Source organism: Pseudorca crassidens, chromosome 5 (assembly GCF_039906515.1).
Source record: "Pseudorca crassidens isolate mPseCra1 chromosome 5, mPseCra1.hap1, whole genome shotgun sequence".
Classification (NCBI taxonomy): Eukaryota; Metazoa; Chordata; class Mammalia; order Artiodactyla; family Delphinidae; genus Pseudorca; species Pseudorca crassidens.
The window spans coordinates 31334381-31358826 of record NC_090300.1 but is presented as its reverse complement, the minus strand read 5'-3'; the positions used below and the strand labels follow the sequence as shown (position 1 = coordinate 31358826).

General features: G+C 47.8%; 1 protein-coding gene and 1 pseudogene across 1 annotated transcript in view; one reads left to right on the top strand and one right to left on the bottom strand.

The window, feature by feature from the left end:
• CLSTN2 (calsyntenin 2) overlaps positions 1-24446 on the top strand; it is a 652733-nt gene that overhangs the window by 60275 nt on the left and 568012 nt on the right. The gene's annotated exons all lie outside the window — the stretch shown is intronic.
• Positions 14614-24446, bottom strand: part of LOC137225383 (condensin complex subunit 3 pseudogene) — a 43006-nt pseudogene continuing 33173 nt past the window's right edge.

The following is a 24446-nucleotide window of genomic DNA, read 5'->3' as shown; positions in this document are numbered from 1 at the left end:
TCTCTGTGTTTAGTCTGTGTAGTCTTCGTATCTGGTAAGTTCCTTCACTGTTTTCTTCTGCAGAAGCAGTGCAGGCTGTGCCTTGTCTATTTCTCTTCAATATACATTTAGAATCCGTTTGTCAAATCCCTTGAAAAAGCTTGGTGTTGTTTTTGAATGGAGTTGCATCAAATTTATAGGCCATTTTGGAGAACACTGACATCTCCCTAATGATGAAAACACCCTTTCCATGAATGTGGTATATCTCTCCATGAGGGAGAGGCCTGGAGATGATAGTTTTCTTAGGACCCTGGAATTACATGTTTAGATAATAGTGCACGTGTTTAGATAATAGTGCACGTGTTTAGATAATAGTGCCCCCTTCTTTCTTCTTGCCAGTTAGAGGTTTGTATGGTCTTATGTTAGAAAAAGCATTCATAGGCATCTGGTTAAAACGTTTTCTTTCCTGCTCCCAGGGGGATTGTGAGAATTTAGATGAAACCATGTTTGTAGAGTGTCTGGTGCAGTGTCTGGCCCAGGACGACACCTCAGTAATCAGAACAGAGCGTGCTGCTGGGAAATGAGGCTCCCTGAGCTTAAGAATCATGCAGACCTGGCTCTGCATCCCTGCACCTACCAACTAGGAGGCCTGGAGCAGGGACCTCATGTCTCCTAGTGTCAGTTTCCTTTACGGAAACTGGGGATAGTAGTGTCCGTAACACAGGGCTCTGGGAAGGTTCTGTAAGGTGCGCAGTTCGGTGTGTGGCACTTGGTGCAGGATGGACCGTGGCCAGGCCAGGACATTGACCGTCCCCCTTAAGCTTCAGGAACTGGCCGTCCCTCTTCCCATCAGGCCGCCTGCCCGACCCTGCCCTGCCCTGGACCAGAGTGGTCTCAGAAGCTGACAGCCCCATTTCCTCAACTGATGTTCTGACTTATATTCTAATCACACGTAGAGGCTACATAAGATCTAAATAGATTTCTGGAAACCTTGAGGCCTAGTTTAAAATGAAATTACCTCTGATGGGAAGACCAGGAGCCTCAGCCTTGGCTTTCCTCTTCTCCCTGGACTTTGTGATTTTTTTTTTTTTTTTTTTTGCGGTACGCGGACCTCTCACTGCTGTGGCCTCTCCCGTTGTGGAGCACAGGCTCTGGACGCGCAGGCTCAGCGGCCATGGCTCACGGGCCCAGCCGCTCCGCGGCATGTGGGATCTTCCCAGACCGGGGCACGAACCCGCGTCCCCTGCATCGGCAGGCGGACTCTCAACCACTGCGCCACCAGGGAAGCCCCCTTGTGATTTTTTTTGTTCTGAAGCCTCCAGTGTCCCCATTATGTTTGCCTGTCCCCATGGCCTGCCCTGCCTGGGGCACACATGCCGCTGTGCCTGCCCTTTGGAGAGGAGATGTCTCTAGGCATCAGCCACTTGGGGCAGTCTCTGCAGTGATGGCCCGAGATGCCCTGAAGTTTTCTGATCCTGACTCCTGGGGAACCTGGGGATGGGGAATAAATCTGCATCCCATACCTGCCTGCCTCAGGCCCCAGGGCCGTTCCTCCACCTGTGCAGCTCTTTTTTGTTGTTTTTTTTTTTACATCTTTATTGGAGTATAATTGCTTTACAATGATGTGTTAGCTTCTGCTTTATAACAAAGTTTATCAGTTATACATATACATATGTTCCCATATCTCTTCCCTCTTGTGTCTCCCTCCCTCCCACCTGCCCTATCCCACTCCTCCAGGCGATCACAAAGCACCCAGCTCATCTCCCTGTGCTATGTGGCTGCTTCCCACTAGCTATCTATTTTACGTTTGGTAGTGTATATATGTCCATGCCACTCTCTCACTTTGTCCCAGCTTACCCTTCCCCCTCCGCATATCGTCAAGTCCATGCTCTAGTAGGTCTGTGTCTTTATTCCTGTCTTACCCCTAGGTTCTTCATGACATTTTTTTTCTTAGATTCCATATATATGTGTTAGCATACGGTATTTGTCTTTCTCTGTCTGACTTACTTCACTCTGTATGTGCAGCTCTTTAAGGAGGAATGTGAGCCTTGAGTGGGACCTGTGTGGTTATCTGCTCAGTCAGAGAAGGGCACCTGTTCTGGAAGCCTGAAGTGCATCTCAGATGTGCCTGACAGGGATGAGACCTACTAAGGTGGTGTTTCTGATATACCCTAGTAAGGTCTGATGCTGTAGCTGACAGCCCTAAACCAAATCGGAGACAGACATATTTGTTATTTGTTTCACTTCCATTAAACACAGGAAAAAGCACAACAAGAAAAGTAGATGTTTGTAACTTTCATTTTCTGTGCGAATTATATGTATGGAACTTTAAAAATTCCAGGCCTTCCCTTTTTGCTGAGCTCTCTGTTATCACACAAATGAAAGGTAAGAGACAGCGTGTCTCGTGAGTGCTGACAATGTGCTGATCACTCTGATGGGCACTTTATAGAATTATTTCCTTTACACTTCACGGCAGCGCTGCGGGGGTAGCGATGGTTAACCACCGAACTGCATTGCAGATGAGGGGCGGAGCCCCAGATGTTGCTGTTTGGGTTCAGCCAGCCCAAGTATAAAAGGTTCCTAACGTACTATCACCAGATAGTATCCATCCCTCGGGTAATAGGTAAGAGTTGACAACCTCATTAGCTGGGTGACCTTGAGGAAGAGATTTCGTTAGTACTTACCTTAGAAGGTTGTTGTGATAAATAAATATAAAGAATTAATTATAAGTGAATTAATGAAATTAATATACACGTAAGATGTTAAGACAAGTGCCTGGCACATAGTGTGCATTCATTCAACGCTAGCTATAAATGAAATAATATGTAGTAAGTCATAATGATCGTTAATTAATACAATTGCAAATAATGTTACCAAATATTGGAATTATTGCCTCATTTTATCTATGTCTCAGTCCATAAAACAGGGGTTGACCAAATGGAGAGGGTCAGATAAAAGACTTGGCAGACAAAGTGAGAGAGTGGCATGGACATATATACACTACCAAACGTAAGGTAGATAGCTAGTGGGAAGCAGCCGCATAGCACAGGGAGATCAGCTCGGTGCTTTGTGACCACCTAGAGGGGTGGGATAGGGAGGGTGGGAGGGAGGGAGATGCAAGAGGGAAGAGATATGGGAACACACGTATATGTATAACTGATTCACTTTGTTATAAAGCAGAAACTAACACACCATTGTAAAGCAATTATACCCCAATAAAGATGTAAAAAAAAACCCTACATGTCAGGATATATAGATAAAGATAAGAAGAATTCACACTTAATAGTGATTATGTCTGGGGAGGGAGGGGACTGTAGGAGGGTGAAGGAATGGGGATTTTACTCTTTTATATACATCTTATTATTTCTTTAGAATAATATCTGTGTATTGGATGTTCACCAAACTTATTGTGGTAATCATTTCCTGATGTGTGTAAATCATGCTCTGTACCTTAAACTTACACGGTGCTGTGTGTCAATTGTATCTCAGTAAAACTAGGAAAAAAGATCTCTGCAAAAAAAAAAGACTTAACAGAGCACCAGGGCCCAGATGAGCATTGTTCCTACTGGAGTCTATAGACTGTCCCATCTCAGTGGTCATCACTGGATAAGGGCAATGCAAAGCATCTCTAAGAGCTGAGCTGTTCTCATGTGATCTCTGGGTCCTGGGAAGGGATGGCGCTTGCTCTGGTGGAGCCGCCTGGGTTTCTCATCTTGCTCTTCCCTGACCTACATTATCTCTCCTTTCTTCACTTTCCCATCCTGTGCTCTCTCATTGTGCCTGAGAGATAGGAGAAGCCACTCCATGAGTCTATATCCTTCTCTTTCCATCTTCCACATTGACCAAGGGCTTGTGAGCCTTGGAGTTCTGTATTAAGGCCTTTATTCCAGAGTTCTGCTTGTTGGCATGTGTCTTGATTTGGGGACAGAGAAGGTTAGGAGAAGCGCACAGATAAATACTTCAAAATATCCTCCTGCCTCACTTTAAAAAGAGGTACAGTGTTGGCTTATTTGTTCCCGTTTTGTACCTGCAGAGACTGAAACTCAAAGGAGTTAAGTCACTGACCAAGCACACCATTCACTCATCCAGTAAGTGACCCAGTAAGTAACCTCAGAGGAGGGGGAGGTTCAACCCAGGTCTGTCCAAAGTCAAAACATATTACCACTTTAATTACAGTTATGTTAGACCACTTGGGTGTTTCCTACATATCTCTTGTACTCTTTTCTCTTTTTTTCCCCTATTCTTTTATCTCTCTGTACATTAGTGTGGCTATCTACTTATCTTGTCTTCTGCTCTGTCTAGTTTGCTATTAAATATACCTGATGAATTCTTAACTTGATACATTGCATATTTCAGTTCTAAAATACCTTTTTACATTCTTTCTTACACATTCAAATTTCTGTTGCAGTTCTTCATTTTTTCATTCATTTTGTTCATCTTTTCTTCTATTTTCAACAGGTTAATCACAATTATTATTATTATTATTATTTTTTGTGGTATGCGGGCCTCTCACTGCTGTGGCCTCTCCTGTTGCGGAGCACAGGCTCCGGACATGCAGGCTCAGTGGCCATGGCTCATGGGCCCAACCGCTCCACGGCATGCGGGATCTTCCCGGACCGGGGCACGAACCCATGTCCCCTGCATCGGCAGGTGGACTCTCAACCACTGCGCCACCAGGGAAACCCAATCACAATTATTTTAAAGTCCTTATCTGCCAACTCAAATAATGGGATAGTACATGGGTCTGTTTCTGTGATCTTTCTTTCCTTGATTATTGGTCAAATTTCCTTGCCTCTTCATATGTCCTGTAATTTTTTATTGTATGCTGGTCATTGAATACAGAAAACTGTAGAAGCTCTAATACTGTTTTTTGCCAGGGAGGACTTCCCTTTCTTTCTGTTAGGTAGATAAGGTGAGAAAAGTATGATCCAATAAAACATATACATTTATATATTACATACCAGTCAGTGCTCAGTGCCTCTTTGAAGTTTCCATAGTTCAGGCAGTTTTCCTCATTGTAAAGATGAAGCTGCAGTTTCTCTTACACCAAATAATTAAACAAGCACCTCCATTAATATGCAGTGCTCTTGTTTATTCACATAATTAAACACAAAAAGAGAGATAGTCAATCAGTTGGAAGGTAGCTTTCTTAATGGAAGCAGATGACTAATCTGACCTGATTTCCATTTATGACAGGTGCCCTCTGGAGAGCCCTCCAGGAGAGGGCCGACCTTGATGAGGTGGGATGTGGGGAGAGTCAGTGTAAATCCAACTCTGGCCATCTGGATCCCAACAGGGAAACCCCAGCTAGCAATCAGCACTACAAGCCACTCAGAGAGGCAGCAGGAAGGGTGAACCGTTAGAATTACTTGGGAGCCCGTACTTTAGAGACTTTCTCTAAGGCTGGGGCCCTCTCAGGGACCAAGTTTCTTGCCTTCATGACCTTCCAGTAATTCACTAGCGTGATGAAGCTCTTCATCTAGGAGTGAGGACTTGAGGAAGATGTCCGAATTGGAAAAAGAAACAAATTTCTAGGCAGGAAGAGATGTTTTCTAGCTCCTCCAAGTAATACAAGTAAAATTGAGTGTGAAGGGCTTCTTGCAATAATTTGGTTGTGACCTTTGGCCAGTTCGTGAAAGACCCAGTGGGTTTGTTTGTGAGGGCCCCATGATTTTATTGGGTGCTGAGAAAAGTATTGAAATCTAAAACTCTTCTCCATCCTGGAGCAGGCACTGTTGTTCAGTTCTCCACAATATGGCCATATAACATGCCCCTTCTATTGGTTCATTGGAACCAAAGTTTATGATTCATAAACGAGTATCATTACATCAGGTAGCCCTCATCTCCTATGACCATTGGAGAAGGCTAGGGAAGAGAGAATGGTAACTAGTGGCCAGCCCTGGATATCACCACAACTGGGGAAGGTGGCCCCAGGAACCCAGAGGTAGAGGAGCTAAGCCCTGCAGACATTGGCCTGGGGATGCAGTAGTTCTTGGCAGGGCAGCTCTAAGGAGGACAGTGTCCCTTGATTCCTCGGCTATCAGGTGACCCCCAATACCCTCATGTCAGGCACGGTCTTGGTCCTAAATCACATGCGTGAGCTGGTTTTTGTCCCCCTCCTCACTCCAGATCCTCCCAGTTTGTGTTGTGATTATTGGTTCCCCTGTTCACGGTATTTCCTGTCTGTTCTCACTCTGTGGTGACCTTGGCCTCCCTCCCCGTCTTTGGTGTTAATCCAGCCTCGGGCTATATTTCCTCTGGCTGTTCAAATAGTCGTGTCAGGCTCCTAGACCTTCTTTCACCCTCTGCCCAACAGGACTCGCACACAGAGCCCCACCTACCTTCCTTTATGTCTCCTTTTGGCCCCAGTAAACCTTCTAACGTATAGCTAGTATGTGCTGATCCCACCCACTCTGCGTGCTGTGTGAATCAGTAAAACAAAACTCCTGCCGTTGAACCACTACATTCTACCTGAGGCGACACAAGTTTCTCAATTCTTAACAAGATGGGACTATATTTAATTATGTGCTACATGGTGTGGCGCTGATAAGTGCTGAAGAAAATCTGATGGGAGAAAAGTGAGTGTAGTGAAGTGGAAGAAGAAGTAGACCTTGACCTGGGATGTGTGTCCCCGTCTCCGCATGTTTGGACTTTGGCTAATGTCGTCACCAACTGGCAAGGTAGCTGGAAAACAACTACGGTAAAAGAAATGAAATGATAAACAGAGTTGTAGCGATGCCAGCCCACACATACCAGGATGGAGATAACTCACAGCTCCTGAGGTTGACGGCTTAGTCGGAGCAATATCGTACATTTGAACTAGGCTAGAGTTAGCGATATCTAAGTTCATTCATGCTACTGCTAACATTAGCAAAACGATGGTTCAGGAGCCAGAGCTGATATATTGATATTCAATATAACATCCACATTCTTGGAAAGGCAGCTCCCAGTTCAATCCCCGTGGAAGTTTCACAATTTCTCAGTGGGGTTTCCATGGATCCCCGGGCCTTAATGAGAACGTGGTATTCATGAGCACATAAAGAAGGCTGACCGATGGCTTTAAATCACGTTAGACATTTTTCTTGTGAGATATTTTGTTTTCTTCTTTCTGAAAAATTTAAATTTCAAGAAAAAGACTTTTGGCCACAGATTTTATAAGAATCTTCCTCCCACAAATCTAAAATAATCTTATGAAAAATTCAAAGCCTGGTTTTTAAAAAACCGACAAGGCTTTCTTCAGTATGTGGATCTTTTAGCTGGGAAGCCTTTCCTTAGTTCATATGGAAATGTTCATGGAAGTGGTTTGTCTCCAAGTCTCTGGAACTTCTGCAGGCACCATGGGATCCATTTAAATCTCTCTGGCTGGCTGTAGAGCACCTCACCATGCTTGCCCCATGCCATTTTTCCCCTCAATAAGATACACAGTAGGTTGATGTTTTCTAATCAAGCATGGTCCACTTGATTGCCTCCTGAATTTATGTCCTCACTACCTCTCCCCAGGTGTGTGACACTTTCTATGCTGTTAACATTTCATGTCTCATTTTCCCCATTTGTCAAATGGGAATGTTCCTAAGTACTGATAGGAGTATTGTGAGGCTTATATATAATTTTTTTTTTTTTTTTTTTTTTGCGGTATGTGGGCCTCTCACTGCTGTGGCCTCTCCCGCTGCAGAGCACAGGCTCCGGACGCGCAGACCCAGCGGCCATGGCTCACGGGCCCAGCCGCTCCGCGGCATGTGGGATCTTCCCAGACCGGGGCATGAACCCGTGTCCCCTGCATCGGCAGGCGGACTCTCAACCACTGCGCCACCAGAGAAACCCTGACCACTTTCTTGTAGAGCATCTCAGATGTGTTCTAGGCATACACAAGTGCACTTTGTAAAAAGCTAGTGGGCTATAGGTATTGGTTAGAATTGCATTCAACTAGAACAAATACTCTCCATTCTTCAGTTGTTTTTTTGGGTTTTTTTTGCGGGGGTTCGCGGGCCTCTCACTGTTGTGGCCTCTCCCGTTGCGGAGCACAGGCTCCGGACGCGCAGGCTCAGAAGCCATTACTCACGGGCCCAGCCGCTCCGCGGCATGTGGGATCTTCCCAGACCGGGGCATGAACCCGTGTCCCCTGCATCGGCAGGCAGACTCTCAACCACTGTGCCACCAGGGAAGCCCTTATATATACTTTTTAAGTGCAGTGCCTGGTATATGACTGATAACAAATAGTAGCTCTGTCAGTAAGGCCTAGGCTGGGATGAGTGAAGTACCCATCTCGGGTGAAATTTCAGGAGGCTTGCACACACACACACACACACACACACACACACACAACCTCAGAAATAAAACTATTACTTTAATGCAACATTTTAGAAAATCAAAATTAATGCAAAAATCCATGACGAAAAAAATGTCAAAATTTAAAATAGATATAAGATCAGTGTTACTGATTTTTCCTTTTGTCTCCAATACAGCTCGGCACGGCACTGATAGTAATATGTAACTATACATCTATGCCCGTTCCTGCCCTTTTATTCCTGCTTGGCCCACCTTGAAGCCCTCTTCGTCTATCACTCACTAGGGAATCTGAAAATAAGATGGAATGGGGTGGGGGCTCGTTCATCTTGCTGGATGGCTTCCCCAAGCTGCCGGGCTTGCTGAAGAAACAGCATGCAGAAAAACGTAGGTGCGTCCAGGAGCACGCAGGCCTCATTTGGAACTGAATCATTAAGAGTATATGCTCAGGCCAGGGCCTGATTAGATGGGTGTGGAAACGGGACATAGGGGAGCAGGAGAGGCAGGTGTTCTGGCAGCTGGCATGGTTAGCACAGCATGAGTGGTACCCATCGGGGCTGCTGGCCAGGGCTGTCCTCTAAGGTGGAGCATTTTTCTTCTCCCCATCCTATCTCATCCCATCTCATCCCTGTTTCTTTTTGAGCTTATGGTAATTCACGTACAGGAGTATAGTTGAGTCCCATCATCTATGAATTTAATTCCTTCATTTATTTGTGCTTCCAGCAATTTTGAAAAGGAGAGAAAAAGAACAGTTGAAATAATGCTAGGGATTCCACCATCCCACTCCAAGCAGGTGGGCTGCAGAGTGAGCAGGCCTGGGGGCAGCAGGAGGCTCAGGCTGGCCTAGGTTCCCAAGTACCCGCCATGATGTGAGAACCTTGCAATGCCAAATGTGTCCCTGTGTTTGCATACTGCTGTGTGCATATGTGACGCTGTGCACCATGGTAACTCTCTGTGAGCCGGTAACCACTTCCTCTGGCCTTAATAGAAGAACCAGTGACCTTGTCCAATAGTGGAAGAAGGATGCTGGCTGGTTCTATATAGTGTCTGGGCAACTTAAGGGATTTCCTGTTAATCCAGCTTCTGACTCATTTCCTCAGGCTGCCTCAAATTATCTTACCAGCCTCCTAGACCTTCTTTCACCCTCTGCTCACCAGGACTCACACGCAGAGCCCTACCTGCCTGACCACCCATGATTTTCATAGCATGTGCGGACTTAGAACCTAGCCTTGGGGGAGATGCAATTTTTATTTTAGGCACTCATCTACTCATTTAACTGCCAATAGTTACTGAGTTGAAGACTCTTGGTCAGATACTGTGCCAGCCTCAAGGATGCCAGGCCTAATAGGGGACAACCTTCCTAGGAGCTCCTGTTCCAGTGGAGAACGACCACATGTAAAAAGCTGATTCCAGCACAGGGCGAGTAGTGTTGGGGGCATGATTCTGTGGCGTGATGGTCCTTCTTCTTTCCCAAGTCCTTGAGTTTGCCTCATGAGTGTCCCATGCTTCTTTAAGGGAGCAGCTATGAGCTGGCCAGCTCCCAGAAGCTACAACCCAGGTCTTTTCAGTGAACCATGTCCCTGGCATCCTTGGCCCTGGCATCCTTTTCCTTTTGGTTACTGTTCCAAGGCTCATCTCACTTCCCGCTCCTGCAGTATGCCTCTCCTGACATCTTCAGGCTCCTGTGAACTTCCACGCTGTTCCAAGGGAGGAGCAGGCAGCTGTTCTTGCAATTTATAGGGGTCCCCAGGGCCCAGAGCCCCCCATTTGTCAGGAGCTTCATAACACCTGCGGTCGGCTTTCTTCTAATCTGCCAGGATCAGAGGCAGTGCTTTGCCTCTATCAGGACCTCCAGAGTTTCAAAGTTAACAGAATTTTCCCAATGATATGAACAAGCGGAGGATTACAGTTGGGTTTCAAAAGGACATCAGAGAGTGGGTGGTGTTATTTGCCCAGCACATACTATTAGTGATGGTGACAGTGTAACTGGCTGTGATCCTACCCAGCCACTGGCTTGGTCGTCTGAGGCCATATTCTCTATTCTGCTAAAACATCTGGGAGAAACATGGGGGGTGCAATCAGTCACCCCAGAAGTTGGTCCAAAGGGCATTTGTTTGCAGATTTGCCCAAATATTTAAATGTTTGGCATATATAGACTTTTAAAAAATGGTTTTGTTGGTACCATACAAACACAAGCCTGTTGACTTCATTTTTGCATCAATATAAATGTTTTCCTTTATGACAATTTAACTAATGTGCTGTGTTACAGATTGCTGAATAAATATGAAATATGTCATGGACTTCTGCTAAGCAAATTCTGGCTGTGACATTGAAGAAAGGTTTATTTCTCTTCCACGTTTAGAGGAGGAACATTTTCTTATCTATTATGCTTATCCAGACACACTATTTCCTGTTTTGTTTTAAGGTCCCATGTCCTAATTATACATCTCGATCTTAAAACTGACCTTATTGAGTCATTGATTGCTTTGGAAAGATTTCTTTTCATTCCTCTTTTTTGTGCAAGTAATTCATGTGCACGGTACCAAAAATTAGTTCAGATAAGCAGATCTAGAAAACAATTTAAAATCACCAATAATCCCATCACCCAGAAATAATGACAGCAAACATTTTGTGTGATGTTTATCTGTTCAGAGGTATTTATTTGCCATTCATTCAGTAAGTATTTATTGAATTCCTCTTTTGTACTCAATACATGAAATCATCCTATATATAGTCTCTGAGACCCGCTTATTTCTCCTAGACATGTACATCTTTCCAAGTCAATAAATGTGTGTCTACACTGTCTTTTAAAATATGTTTCAATTGTGAGGGCATATCGGTATATTCTGTTATTTGAAAATTGCAGTTATTGTAAGTTTCTGTTGTTATAAACGTTGCTGCAACAAAGGTTCTTGTAAATATTTCTTGGCATGCTTGTCTGATTATTTGGGAAAGATTTTCATATATATTTACATCCAAATTATAAAAGAAAGTGTAGAATCCCCATGGCTCCCACACACAAAAATGCCCCAATATGCAGGAGTCTCTGGTAATGAAACCTGCTGTCTCAGCAATGGAGTTTCACCTGTGCTCTTGTACCTGCCCAGACTTTGCTTCATGGGGTTTGCGTTTGATCATCCTTCAGTTTCAATTTAAATGTGACATTCTCAGAAAGTCTTTCCTGACTCTCCATCAGATTAGTTCTGTATTATTATTGCTGCCACCCCCAGCCCTTCCAGAGTGTCTGTACCTGTCCTGTTCTATTAAGCTCCCTGAAGACAGGGCTGTCTTTCCAGCCAATTAGCGTGGTGCTTTGTTGAATTCAGATATTCGTTGGTTGAGTGAAAGTACCTGTCTGTGGTTGTCTTATGCTTTTCTTTGATTTTCTTTTCTGTCTTTCAGGAGATTTCTGTGCCCTTGCCATCAATTAGGAGGCCTTGGTCTTATTCTTTGTGTTGGTGTAAGAGACTTTTTCTGTCCTAACTAAGATGAGAAGATATTGACTCACCCACAGATGAAAATTCCAGCGGTGGGAGGGGCTTCAGACATGGCTGGATTTGTGTGCTCCGTGATGGTTCCCAGAAATTCATCTTCCCATTTCTAGGCCTGGATTTCTTGTAACCTGGCCTCGTTCTCCGGCAGGCGTTCTTCTGGGGAGGGTGGTGGTGCTCAGTTGCTCCAGGTGTGTGTTTTGCTGTCTCTTGAGGACTCCATCAAATGTGAGTGGAGGATTCTGAGCGGCCTGACTGGGGTCCCAGGCCCTTCCCTGAACCGCCTGCTGTGCCCAAGGAGGTGGGGTTCTCTGGGCCCGGGGTCCCACTGGAAACCAGAAGGAAATTCAGGGTGACAAAGTTGACTGTTACCGCCGTCCGCTGCACTCTAAAGTTGTTGTGTGGTCCTCAGCACAGCCAGCCTCTTGGGGCCTTGCTTTGATGCTGTTTGTGTAGGAAATTAGAACAATAATGCTGCCTTGCTTGTTGTGAGGACCCGATGAAACAGTGGATATGAAAGCACTTTGGCATTTATAAAACAATTTGAAGAAAGAGGGGCTCTTCGTATTGCAGATTTGGGGATCCCGTCGTCTTTACCCCACAGGTGCAGCTGAGTGGCCTGTGTGTTCCAGAGGTTACAGACGTGTCACCTGGGGGATTGGTCTGCGCTCAGAGAACCAGGACCCCTCCCCACCTGCCCAGGGCCACTTCCCCACAGAACCTGAGGTGCCCTGGCGGGCAGGCTGCTTCCACAGACCCTCTTCCTCAGACCCAGGGACCCAGGGACCCTCCCTCGGCTGGCGCCAAGCACTGCTAACATGACAGCTGGTTAGGGTGCAACATTGCCAAGGATCTATAACGCTTGACTGGTGGTGTGGCAGTGCTAGAGTCATGTCTGTTACAGCTACTCTGCTGGCGTCTGTGGGTGCCCGGTTCTGGGAGGGTGTCTCAGCAGAGCTGAGGAGCCAGTGACAGAGCATGGGGAGAGGGTATCCTCTGCTCCAGGACATGCCTGCCTGCCACCTTGACCTACAGATCACCAGCTCCTCCAACCCCATTTCTCTTTACCTCAGACCATGGATCTGCCCATTATTTGCTGTGTGACTCCAGACCCACTGCTGAATCTCTCTGAGCCTTGGAATCCATTCTGTATACAACTATCCCAGCTGTGCACTTGAAAATGAGATAATGTGCCACATCTTCTCTGTCCATGCATCTGTCGATGGACACTTAGGTTGCTTCCATGTCCTGGCAATTGTAAATAGTGCTGCTATAAACATTGGGGTGCATGTGTCTTTTTGAATTGGAGTGTTTGTCTTTTACGGATACATGACCAAGAGTGAGATTGCTGGATCTTATGGTAACTCATATGGTAATTTTTAGTTTTTTAAGGAACCTCCATACTGTTCTCCATAGTGGCTGCACTAATTTACATTCCCACCGACATAGGAGAGTTCACTTTTCTCCACACCCTCTCCAGCATTTATTATTTGTAGACTTTTTGAATATTATTTAGGCATAAAAAAGAATGAAATAATGCCATTTGCAGCAACATGGGTACATCTAGAGATTATCATACTAAGTGAAGTAAGTCAGACAGAGAAAGACAAATATATATCAATTATGTATGGAATCTAAAATAATGATACAAATGAACTTATTTACAAAACAGAAATAGACTCATAGACATAGAACACAAACTATGGTTACCAAAAGGGAAAGAGGCGGGTAGGGATAAATTAGGAAATTGAGATTAACAGATATACACTACTATATAGAAAATAGATAAGCAACAAGGACCTACTGTATAGCACAGGGAACTACATTGCCTTGTAATAACCTATAAAGGAAAAGAATCTGAAAAAGAATATATATATTCATCTGAATCACTCTTCTGTACGCCTGAAACTAACGCAACATTGTAAATCAACTATACTTCAATAAAAAAAAAGAGAGATAATACATGGGTGCCACCGGCCCAGGGCTTAGCACAGAGGGTACGTTTACTTAGCGCTCATAACCTTCCTGGCCTGGCCCTTCCGACGACTCCCACAGGACCGTTTGCCTCTGGACGACGTGCCAGAATGTAACCCTGGTCCTTCCTAAGCCCCTGGACCACTGGGCCCCTTTCCCTGGCCGCTGCTGCCCTCACACCAGGGTTTCATAGAGTTCCTGCAGGAAGAGTGAGTGTCTGGGGACAGGGGGGTTCTAAGTGCTGAGCCGAGGGCTCAGGTGGCCGGCGCAGTGGGGGAAGCCTGAGAGCGGGGACTGTGAGGGAGAGGACCCCAGCTCTGGGATACAGAACCATCCTAGTCAGGAGAGTGAGGCCAGAGATGCCTCTGAGGGAGATGAGGGTCATCGCAGTCCATCAGAGGAGGAGATCCGAGATGCCGCTTGCGCTGGGGGTGTGCAGGAAGCCGCTGAAGAAGGCAGAAGGAACCACGACAGGAGACTTGACGAGGCTCAGCACGGCGGAAGGTGCACGGGGAACCTAGCCTGTCACATTGCCTGTACGCACCGCCCTGCACTAAGGACGCCACTGTCTCCTTCTTTGAAGCACAGAGCCTGTCCAGAGTGGGTGCTCAGAAAGCAAGCACTTGAAGAGACAGTGATGAGAGACGGGAGGGAGGAAGAGAGAGAAAAGAGGGAGAGAGCAATTGAGTGAGGTCTGCTGCAAGCAAGCCAGGGAGTGGAGGGAGAAGAGATAAGAAGGAACTAAGTGGATCAGTAAGGATGTGCCAGAAAACACAATGCAGACATGTCTTTCTCTCTTCGGAGAAGCAATCTGGAGACAGGCTGTCCAGAGCTTGAGGGGTCCCTCAGCCGTGCCACCAAAGTCCCCAGCAGTCTCTTTCCCCCTTCAGCTGTCGGCCGTGTACTTGCTGTGCCCGGGGCCTCGGGGCTGCTGCAGCGGCTCCAGGTGCACTTCAGTGTTGGGGGGATTTGGGGGGACTGGGAAGCTGAAAGGAGAAAGGGTAGCCGGCTGCATGGGTCCATATTTTCAGGACAGTAAAAGCTTTCTCAGACACCCCAGCAGACGTCTGTCTGTAACTCATTGGACAGAATCGTGTCTCATGACCACCTCCCGCTGCAAGAAAGGCGAGTCATTAGCTTTCGCTGCCTCTGTGGTGAGGCAGGCGAGTCAGAAGGGTTGGAAAAGGTATGCGGTTAGTGACAGCCAGTGCCCTTGATCCCGCGGGCTTACGCTGGGTGACTGAGCAGCTGCAGACTGAATGAACCCAGCGAGGGAGCTCAGGAGGTGGGAGGCGCTTTAGAGGGGAGCCAGTGAGCCTGAAATTCCAAGGCGCATCGACACAGAAGCAGAGCTGGCCCTGGAAATGCGGTCTGGAGGTGGGGCCGGAGACAGAGGCGTGGAGGGTGGCTGTTACAGCTGCACAGCCATGGGTGAATGTGTCCGTCAGGGAGAGTGCTGACCTGGTCCAGGCAACAGGAGGGAGAAAAGCCAGGGGCTGTCAGGGCAGTGCATCCTGGAAGAGCCAAGGGAAGAGGGCCTGTGCAGTGGGTGGATGGTCCAGGCACGGCTGTGGGAGGGGAACCGCCTCAGGAGAGCATCAGTGGGGAGCATGGTGGGCTCCGAGTCAGAAGGTAAACCACGTCACTTCAGGCAGCCTTTCTGGGAATTGATGAATCTAATTCTGGGTGAGGGAAAACAGTAGAAGGGGCTGCGCCTCTGGGCCCGGGGCTGAGGGCAGAATCGCAGGCTGTGCTAACCGTGTACCCAGCCCACGGGGAAGGTGCTGAGGTGATGGGAAAAGGCCGACGAGTTCTGGTGGCTTTGAACGAGGGCTTAGTTACTTCGCCCAGCTCTGTGTTTGGGCTTACAAGGATATGGAGGGCATCACTGAGGGTGGGAATAGAAAAGAAGTGCATGGAAACGGGTGGGTGATATGGAAACAAGGGCTTTGGGTGCCAACTATTGAAATGTCTTTTTTTTCTGAGGCTATTGCAACCCAAGTATATATAAACGGCACATATGAACACACCGTGGCACGTTACAGACAATCTGATGCCTGGGTCTAAAGTTGTAATTTAAGAAAATTTAATCGCGAAACACTAAAAATAATCAGAAGCATAAATAGCACAGCAAGCCTGTCATCATCACCAAACTCAAAACTGTAACTGGAAAGAGTATGAGATGCTGTAGAAAATGGACCAGTTGGAAGAATAAGCTGAGTCTTCCAGATGCTCCCAGCCTGTGCTGGAGGTGGGGAGCGGGGTCCACGTGCGCCTGGAACGCCTGAATCACTATAGTCTCCTTCCGGACGCCGGACTGGAGCGCAGCCCTGGGCCACGTCTCCCTCCCCAAGTATATCTGCAGCTCCTGGGATGCAGACATTTATACCAGCCAGTGCCAGTCACCCCTTGCTCCCTCCACCAGCCTCCAGGACCAGCCAATGCGCTGCCCTTTTACTGAGTGGAGAGCTGCTTCTTTCTCTCTGTTATCATGTCCCAGGTGACCTTTCCCTTTCCGCAGCTGAGAGAACCTTGGGTGCCCACTGTATCATCAGGCATTGTCAGGGGTGGGGCTGTGACCAGGGCACCTTTGCCTGGGGCAAGGGTGATGTTGAGACTGGGGAAAGTGACCCAAGAAGGCCACACTTGGGGAGGCATCTGTGCAGGTGGGGAGCCCTTTGGGGATCCAGGGGTTAGGGAGGTAGCATTGGGGGCCTGCGATGGCAGGGAGGATGCGGTTTTACATAGGCATTCACGATGGTCTCGATGAGAAGGTGACATTGAGCAAAGATGTGAAGGAGGTGGGGAAGGGAGGGAGCAACGTGGATGAGGGGAAGGGCATCCAGCCGATGGGACAGGCGGTATAAAGTCCACAGTAGGACATGTGCCTGGTGTGTGTCTGAGGGTCAGTGAGGAGGCCACTGTGTCTGGAGGAGAGTGAAGGATGGGGGAAGAGAGGAGATGAGGTCAGAGGCCTGATGGGGGTGGGAGGGGCTTCTGCAGGGCCTTGCAGCCATTGTAGGGGCTTTGCGTTTTCCTCTGAGTGAGATGAGGGTCATTGCAGGAGTTTGAGTAGAGGAGCAACGTGACCTGACTTAGATTACAGATGAGCGATTGGACTGCTGTATGTCAAAAATCGTGAAGAGTCCGCTTCCAAGCTAACAAATTCACCTGCCACAGTCTCATAGATGTTGGCAGACACAAGCCTGGTCAGAGATAAAGGATTTTATTACTCACAGGATACCAGGCAGCACAGCCCCTGCCTCTCGTTCACAACCATTCCCCTTGCTCCCTGAGTTCTACCGGGGCCATTCGGAGCAGCCCAGGTGGATGCTGTGCACACAGTGGGTCTTTGTCACCGCTGAGGAACCCCGGGCCTAGGAACCCACAGTCTTATAAGGGACTATTGGCAAAGCTGCCTCAAGTTTGTCCTGGAGTAAGACAGCATCTTTATCATCTTGTTCAGGAGACAATCTGCCCTCTGCCCAGGAAGGAGATACTATCTCTATCCTCCGAATCTGTTTCTATAAACGTCCTCGAAAAGATAGTCCAGGACAAACACTGTCACAACACACGTGGAAATACCATGGAGAAGTTCCACCTTCCGCAGCTGTATAGTGACAATAAACTAAGTAGGAGGAGGTCGGAAAGCCAGAGGACCCATCAGGAGGATGTTGCAGTGACCTGAGAAAGAGATGATGGTGTTTGGACCGGGTCATAGTAGTGCAGGTTGTGGAAAATAAAAAGTTTCCTCTGTGTAGAGCCACTCAGGGCACTCTGCCCTGGTCATGCAGGAGAAAGATCAGTCCTGCTTGCTTCCTGAAGCCTCAACTCATCATTATAGAAGAGAGACTGTGTGATAGTTAATTTTATGTTTCAATTTGGTGGGGCCACAGTGCCCAGATATTTAACCTGACATTATTCTGGATGTTTCTGTGAGGGTGTTTTTCGATGAGATTAACATTTAAGTTGGTGGACTTTGAGTAAAGCAGATTGCCCTCCTTAGTGTGGTGGGCCTCGTTCAATCAGTTGAAGACCTTCATAGAACAAAAGAGCAACCTCCCCTGAGCAAGAAGGAATCTTGCAGCATGTGGCCTTCAAACTTGAACTGGCTCTTTTCTGGGACTCCAGACTGCTAGCCTACCCTCCAGAGTTTGGACTTGCCAGCCTATATAATGTCATGAACCAGTTCTATCTATATCTATCTATCCATCTATCTATCTATCCATACACACACACACACACACACACACACACACACACATATCCTATTTGTTTGTGCTTCATCCTGCTTTTGGTGGGAGTCACTGAAGAGTTTAGAGTATTTAGAAGAAGGACATGATTGGATTTATATATTAGAAGGATGCTGAAGAGGGCCAGATGGTGGGTTGGGAGACTGGGCGTTGGGGGACAATTATATTTATCCAGGTAGGAAATGACAAATTTGGTGGCAGAAGTGGGGATGGAGAGGAGGTCTGGAGTGGGGAGATACTTAGCCAGAGGAACTAGTAGGAATCAGAGCCCATTGCATGAGGGATGAAGGGGAAAGTCAGGGTGGGTCTGGTTCCTGGGTACGCTGGGGATGCCAGTGCCTGTTGGTACAGGAGAAGGAGAATTGGGCTGGGGCAGCAGGTGATGAGTGTTCTGGGGGGCATGTCAAACTGTGCTCCCTTATCTTGAGGGAGATGCCCGGGGAGCACAGATTTGGGAGATGTCAAAACTTGAGGGGGGTTGAAACCCTATGGAGTGCGTAGAGCTTGTCCCTGTTGTCCCCAGAGCATCATTCCCACGGAAAACCTGTCCGAGTGCCTCGCCCGGCATCGCCAGCCTAGGTCTTCACCCAGGGGCCCAACACAGAGAACGGGTTAATGCTGAGGGGAAAATTCAATACCTGCCACCAGAACTCAGCAAAGGCATTAAACACCATCTGGTGCCAGACAAGTGAAACAAATGAAAAGTCTCTGAGGAGACCCCACCCTAGAGGGAGGCGGCGTCTTGCCTGTACTGGAGGGAGTAGGGGAGGGGCTTTCCTTGTGTGCACACATGTGTCCTCAGGTAGAACCCTCAGGCACGTACACACATGCGTTTATGAATAATTGAATCTCCGTAAACCTGCCATTAAGTAGCTCATTTTAGTTTCGCAGACCGCCCCCGCTCTGTCCCCTGTGACGGCTGTCTTGTCGCCATTGATACACGAGGAGAGTGAGGGTCCTGGCCTGCAGACAGGCTCAGAGTGCTGCAAGGGAAGGAGAAAGGCAGTGGTTCTGGCTCAAGTCCTCCCCTTGGGTGCCATATGGGCCACATCGCACCCGGGATGGCAGGTCCAAGGCCAGCAGGCTCCAGGCTTTCTGCTGTGACCGGGAGCCTCCTCCCTCCTCCCCCAGGGCTGGTTGGCCTCTGAGGCAGGACTCTGACACCAGAGTTATGAGTGTCTCTGGCCGGGTGCATTATCTAAATTATTACGGATCACCCCGCGTAATGGCAAAAGCAAAAACCGCTGTTGGCTCAGTGAATAAATCCTCGGTGTTGATCAGTCATCGCGTGGTGTCGACGTTTTTAATGGGCACTATTTACAGGGAGACTTGGCAGCCTGCTCCGTCGTCTAATTGCAGGTGGAAAGTGGATGCCGGTCTCGGCTGTGCCGTAAAACTGTAAACTATAAATGACTGCAGTGCTCGTGTGCTCCCTTCTCTACCCAGCACTCATTTCCACCCCGTATTTAGACACCAGGTGGAGAATAAAACTACTCTCCTGTGAGATGATAACTTTTAAGATGTGGGGCTCCCAGCTTCTCCCATCTGATGCCCCCAGTTCTTCCTGGAGCCGTAGTTTCCCTGGTTCTCTCTCCACGGGGGAAGCATCGTTCTGAGCTATGCAGACAGTCCCCTGCCTCTTAAGTGCCACGATGTTATTGCATACTCTTAAGTACTTTGAGTTACTGCCCCCGTGCTCCTTAATGCTCCTGTGGGTTGAAGGGATCGGAAGCTTCCAGAAGAGCTTAACTCCACCACAGAGCCCTGAGAGGAAGTGGATTCTAAGGGTGGGTGTGTGCTGATGATGGCCTGAAAGCAGGTCAGGAGAGCCAGGTCCACGCAAGTGACTCAGTGATGCGGTTTACCCGCAACCTTGCCAGGAGCCAGGCTTGTTTCACGCTACACTTAGCTCTGAGACACCTGCAAGCCCTGTTCTGTTAGAAAATTCCCCGTCAGGGGTGTGTACCTGATGTTCTAATGGGGGCTGGGTGGGCTGTGTGTACATGAGTGGCTCTGTATGCTGGGGCTAGTTTTTTTTTTTTTTTTCATACAAGGGTAACTTTATTAAAGCAAAGAACTGAATGTAATTTTAAAGGACATTTTTCAAAGGACTCCACCTCCATCATATCTTCTCCTAATTTTTATCTTCGCTGAGAAATTGTGCAAGGTTAGTGTCTTGGCTCGTCTTGGTAGTCTCATCTTCATTTCTTTCTTTCTTTTTTTTTTTTTTGTGGTACGCGGGCCTCTCACTGTTGTGGCCTCTCCCGTTGCGGAGCACAGGCTCCGGACGCGCAGCCTCAGCAGCCATGGCTCACGGGCCCAGCCGCTCTGCGGCATGTGGGATCTTCCCGGACTGGGACACGAACCCGTGTCCCCTGCATCGGCAGGCGGACTCTCAACCACTGCGCCACCAGGGAAGCCCTCATCTTCATTTCTGATTCTGGCTCTGGAACCTCATGATCACTTTCAGGGTCAACCTCAGCCTCAACAGTCTGACGTCTCCTGTTCGTTCTAGCTGAAGCTATCACTTTTCTCCGTCCTCTGTTGGTCCTTTGCTGCGTGGATTTCGTTCGGGGTGCTTTTACCTCCTTGACAGGAGTTATATATACTTCTTTATTCTTTTCATCTTCACTTTGAAAAACAGTTGTAGTTCTGTTGTCATCCTGTGCCATTACAGCTTGGTCACCATGTTCTTCATTTCCTTTTTCTAACTGAAACTTGATTTTCTCCAAAGCTCTCAGACACGTTCTCTCTTTTACTTGCTCCAGAATCTCATTCAATAGAACTAGAAGATCTTTAGCAAGACTGCTCCTGAGTTCTAAAGAACTCAAGGCTTTCGTATAGACCCGAATTTCTGGTGAATATGGACATGGTAGGATCTCACTGCAAATTTTTATAGTCAGATTGTCATGAACTGTTAAGGCCTGATAATCTTGGGAATTCTTGGCCTGAGGATTTAATCCACTTGGTCTTGTCAAATCTACAGGTAACTCAGCAACATTAGTGATATCTATTTCGGCTAAAGGAGAAGATGCAGGGGCATTGGCCAGTGTTTGTAGAGCTGGAAGAAAAGGCTTCTTCAAAACATTCCTGGTTAGTCCTGCTTGCATAAGCAAACATTGGGAAGAACACGCCTAGGCAATGTTGAAGTCAAACATCCTCTTCAGTCACAGGATTGTACCATAACAAGACAAGACAAGAAAGAATCCTACTGCTAGTTTTTAATTCATGTTCCAGGAGCACTAAGGGAGTCCATGGAACGACTTTGGGATGATTTGAGGGGGTGCCATGAAGTCCCCTCTTTTTATGGGTCCAAACGCTTTTACCCACATGCCACGGTACCCACTATTCTACCCATAAGGGGTGCATTTCTTAGGGATTTAAGGCAAGAAGACCCCCCCATTCATGTCCAGAATGGAGCCATTCTCCCTTGTTAATACATTAGTTCAGATTACAGTGTGGAACCATTGAAGGTTAACCATGAAAAAAGGTTCGTTCTCTAAGTCTGTTTCTGTTTTGTAAATAAATTCATTTGTATCAGGCTCACAGACTTAGAGAATGAACCTATGGTTACCAGGGAGGAAGGGTTGGGGGGAGGGATAGATTGGGAGTTTGGGATTGACGTGTACACACAGTGCTATATGTAAAATAGATAACCAACAAGGACCTACTGTATAGCACAAGGAACTCTACTCAATATTCTGTAATAACCTAAAGGGGAAAAGAATTTGAAAAAATATAGATACATATATATGTATAACTGAATCACTTTGCTGTACACCTGAAACTAACACAACATTGTTCATCAACTATATGCAAGTATAAAATAAAAAAGAAAAGAAAAAAAAGCCATCCAACACACTTCTGGGGGAGAAGCACAGAATCAGAGTGAGAGTGCAGTGCACCTAGCCTGGCAGTGGGCAGAGCTGGGACCTGGGCACTGCACTTCTGAAGACAAGTAGCCTGGAGAGATGCTGAGAGAACATGGTGCATGCCAAGCTGTCTTGATGGGTGAAAGTGGAAGATTATACCGGGAACTCCAGGTCCACTCCAGGGTAGAGGGGACCCTTGGAGGCAGTGGCAATGGGGCAGAGCCTGTGGCTGGGGTGCAGCCTGGATGCCCGAGATAAGAGAAGCATAGAGGTGCTGGAGGCCCCTCACTTTCCCAGGTGACTCTAGAAGGAGCCAGGCAGCCTACTGGGTGAGGTGGGGAGAAGCACAGGCTGCAGAGGCCTGAGCCATCCCTGTGCAGGTGAGAGGCGCCTCCTACATTAATGATGCTTTGGCTCCTTGGTCTGCCTGACTGTGTCCACATGGCCTGCTGTGCTCCAGGCCATCCTCCTAGGGGGGCTCCTTTGCCCTGCTGCTTGCAGTCCTACCCAGCTCCTTAGCTGTACAAATACAAGTAAGGGTGGGGGAGACCTCAATGGGCTGATGAGCTTTTGTGGGTGGTTGGGTTGCTTGCCCTGAACTGATGTAATGGTCCATGTGCGATCTCTCAGCAAAAAGGGCTCAGAGTCAGCTCTCTTTTTTTGGCGTCCCACGGCATGCAGGATCTTAGCTCCCCAACTAGGCATCGAACCTGTGCCCCCTGCAGTGGAAGTGCAGAGTCTTAACCACTGGACAGCCAGGGAAGTCCCTCAGAGTCATTTCTAAGTAAGATTTTTTAAGAAATCAAGTGATTGAACGTGGGCAAGTCAAGAAGCATCATCAAAGAAATGCGACAGGATTTCTTGTGCCTTTTATAGATATTACAAAGCCCCACATGTTTGTGAAGCTCAGGTTGTCCTCGGGCCCTGGCCCTTCTGGTCGCATCAGAGCTGAATGGGGTGCAGGCTGCCCCTGTAGAGGACTGACAGTCGGGAGGGACAGAGAGACAGGCAGAGTCAACACAGTGTCACAAGTAGGTGCCAGGACAGATCCATGTGTGATGTGCAGCTCCGCAAGAAAGAGAGATGAGCCCTACTTGGAGATGGAGGCAGGTGACCCAGGAGAGGTGCCAGGTGAGCAGAGAACCAGGGGAGCTGTGTGTGCAGAGGCCTGGACGGTGCGGCGGCATAGCAAGTGCAGCTGTTCTGAGGCTGAAATGGACAGTAGGAGACACAGGGTGTCAGGGGGTGAGGCCGACAGTGAATTGGGAAAGGGCTGTTTGATAAGGGTACTCCTTGACGTTCAGCCTGGAGGTTACGGGGAGTGCTGAGGGGCTTAAGCAGGGGAGAGACATCATTGCAGAAAGACACGTGGTGTTGCTGAGTAGAGAATGGGATGGAAGTGGTGGAGGCAGGTAGGTGTTACCTAACAGTGCCAGACCCTTGTAAAATAAGGCAAATGCAGGTGTGACTTGTGGAATATTAGATGATTTTGTTGTTAATGTGATGCTTGGTCCCATGGGAGCTAAGTCATGGACCTCTGCAGACAGGTGCAGAAGTGGACCCTCTGAACAAGACATATGAAATGAAGAGCCCCCTTTCTATTGCATGGACCCTTCCCAGAGTTTGTGCCCTTAAGAGCCCATCATGACACCTCCAATATAGGAAAGGTGCTGGGTAGATGAGGAAGGTGATGCAGGATTGGGAGTAAAAAGATTCAGCCTTCTACGGTGACCTCTGCCCTTCACTGGGAGATGTGTGTCCTGGGAGGCCCCTCCCTCCTGCCATGCTGGTCATCCCTTCTTGGTCCCTGGACACCATGACTTGCCCAAAATCAATGGTTCAGTGAGCAGACACAGAATTGAACAGATCTCACCCCCAGGGGAAGAGAACCAGGCCCAGGACAATAAGAGGAGAGATTGTCCTGCAGGTAGAAGTTACCTTCAGGGAGGGGGACCTCACAAGAGAGTTACTGGTGCCCAGGCTTGTGATGCTGGTGGCATGAATGGGGGGAGGGGTGGCCCAGGAAATTGGCCCCTAAGAGGAATTCCAGACTGTGCCGAGAGTCACTGGGAGAAATACACAATCTCAGAAGGGGTCTCTTGAAGAACCACCAGTTTGTGAGATAAATTTCTGGTATGGTTGTGAAAATGTCTTCTGTTATTCAAAAACTATTTATTGGACGCCTACTGTGTGCCATCTCTGCTAGGCATTGGGGGTCCACCGGTGACTATGGCAGACCACCCTGGCCTTTCTGGAGTAACTGAGTGGTGGGAGGGATGGGGCACACACAGATCCCACAAAAATGATTTAATTCCTACTGGGAATGACAGAGAAGCCCAGGGGCCCGTCATCTGTGAGTCTTCAGTTTCTACGTCAATATGGCCAAAGCAGGGAATCAGGGGGTTGTGGGGAGGCTGGGGAGAACCCTGACAATTTGGAATGAACGCCCAGAGCAAGGCTTAGGACCGGTTCTGTTCCTGAAATGCAAATGCATTGAAGAGAGCAGGTAGAACTCTCTCAAACAGAGGAAACTTGGCATTGTTTTCTTGAGTCTGAAAGAAAACTTGCCGTTTGTGCCTGGACCTGCCCTTGCT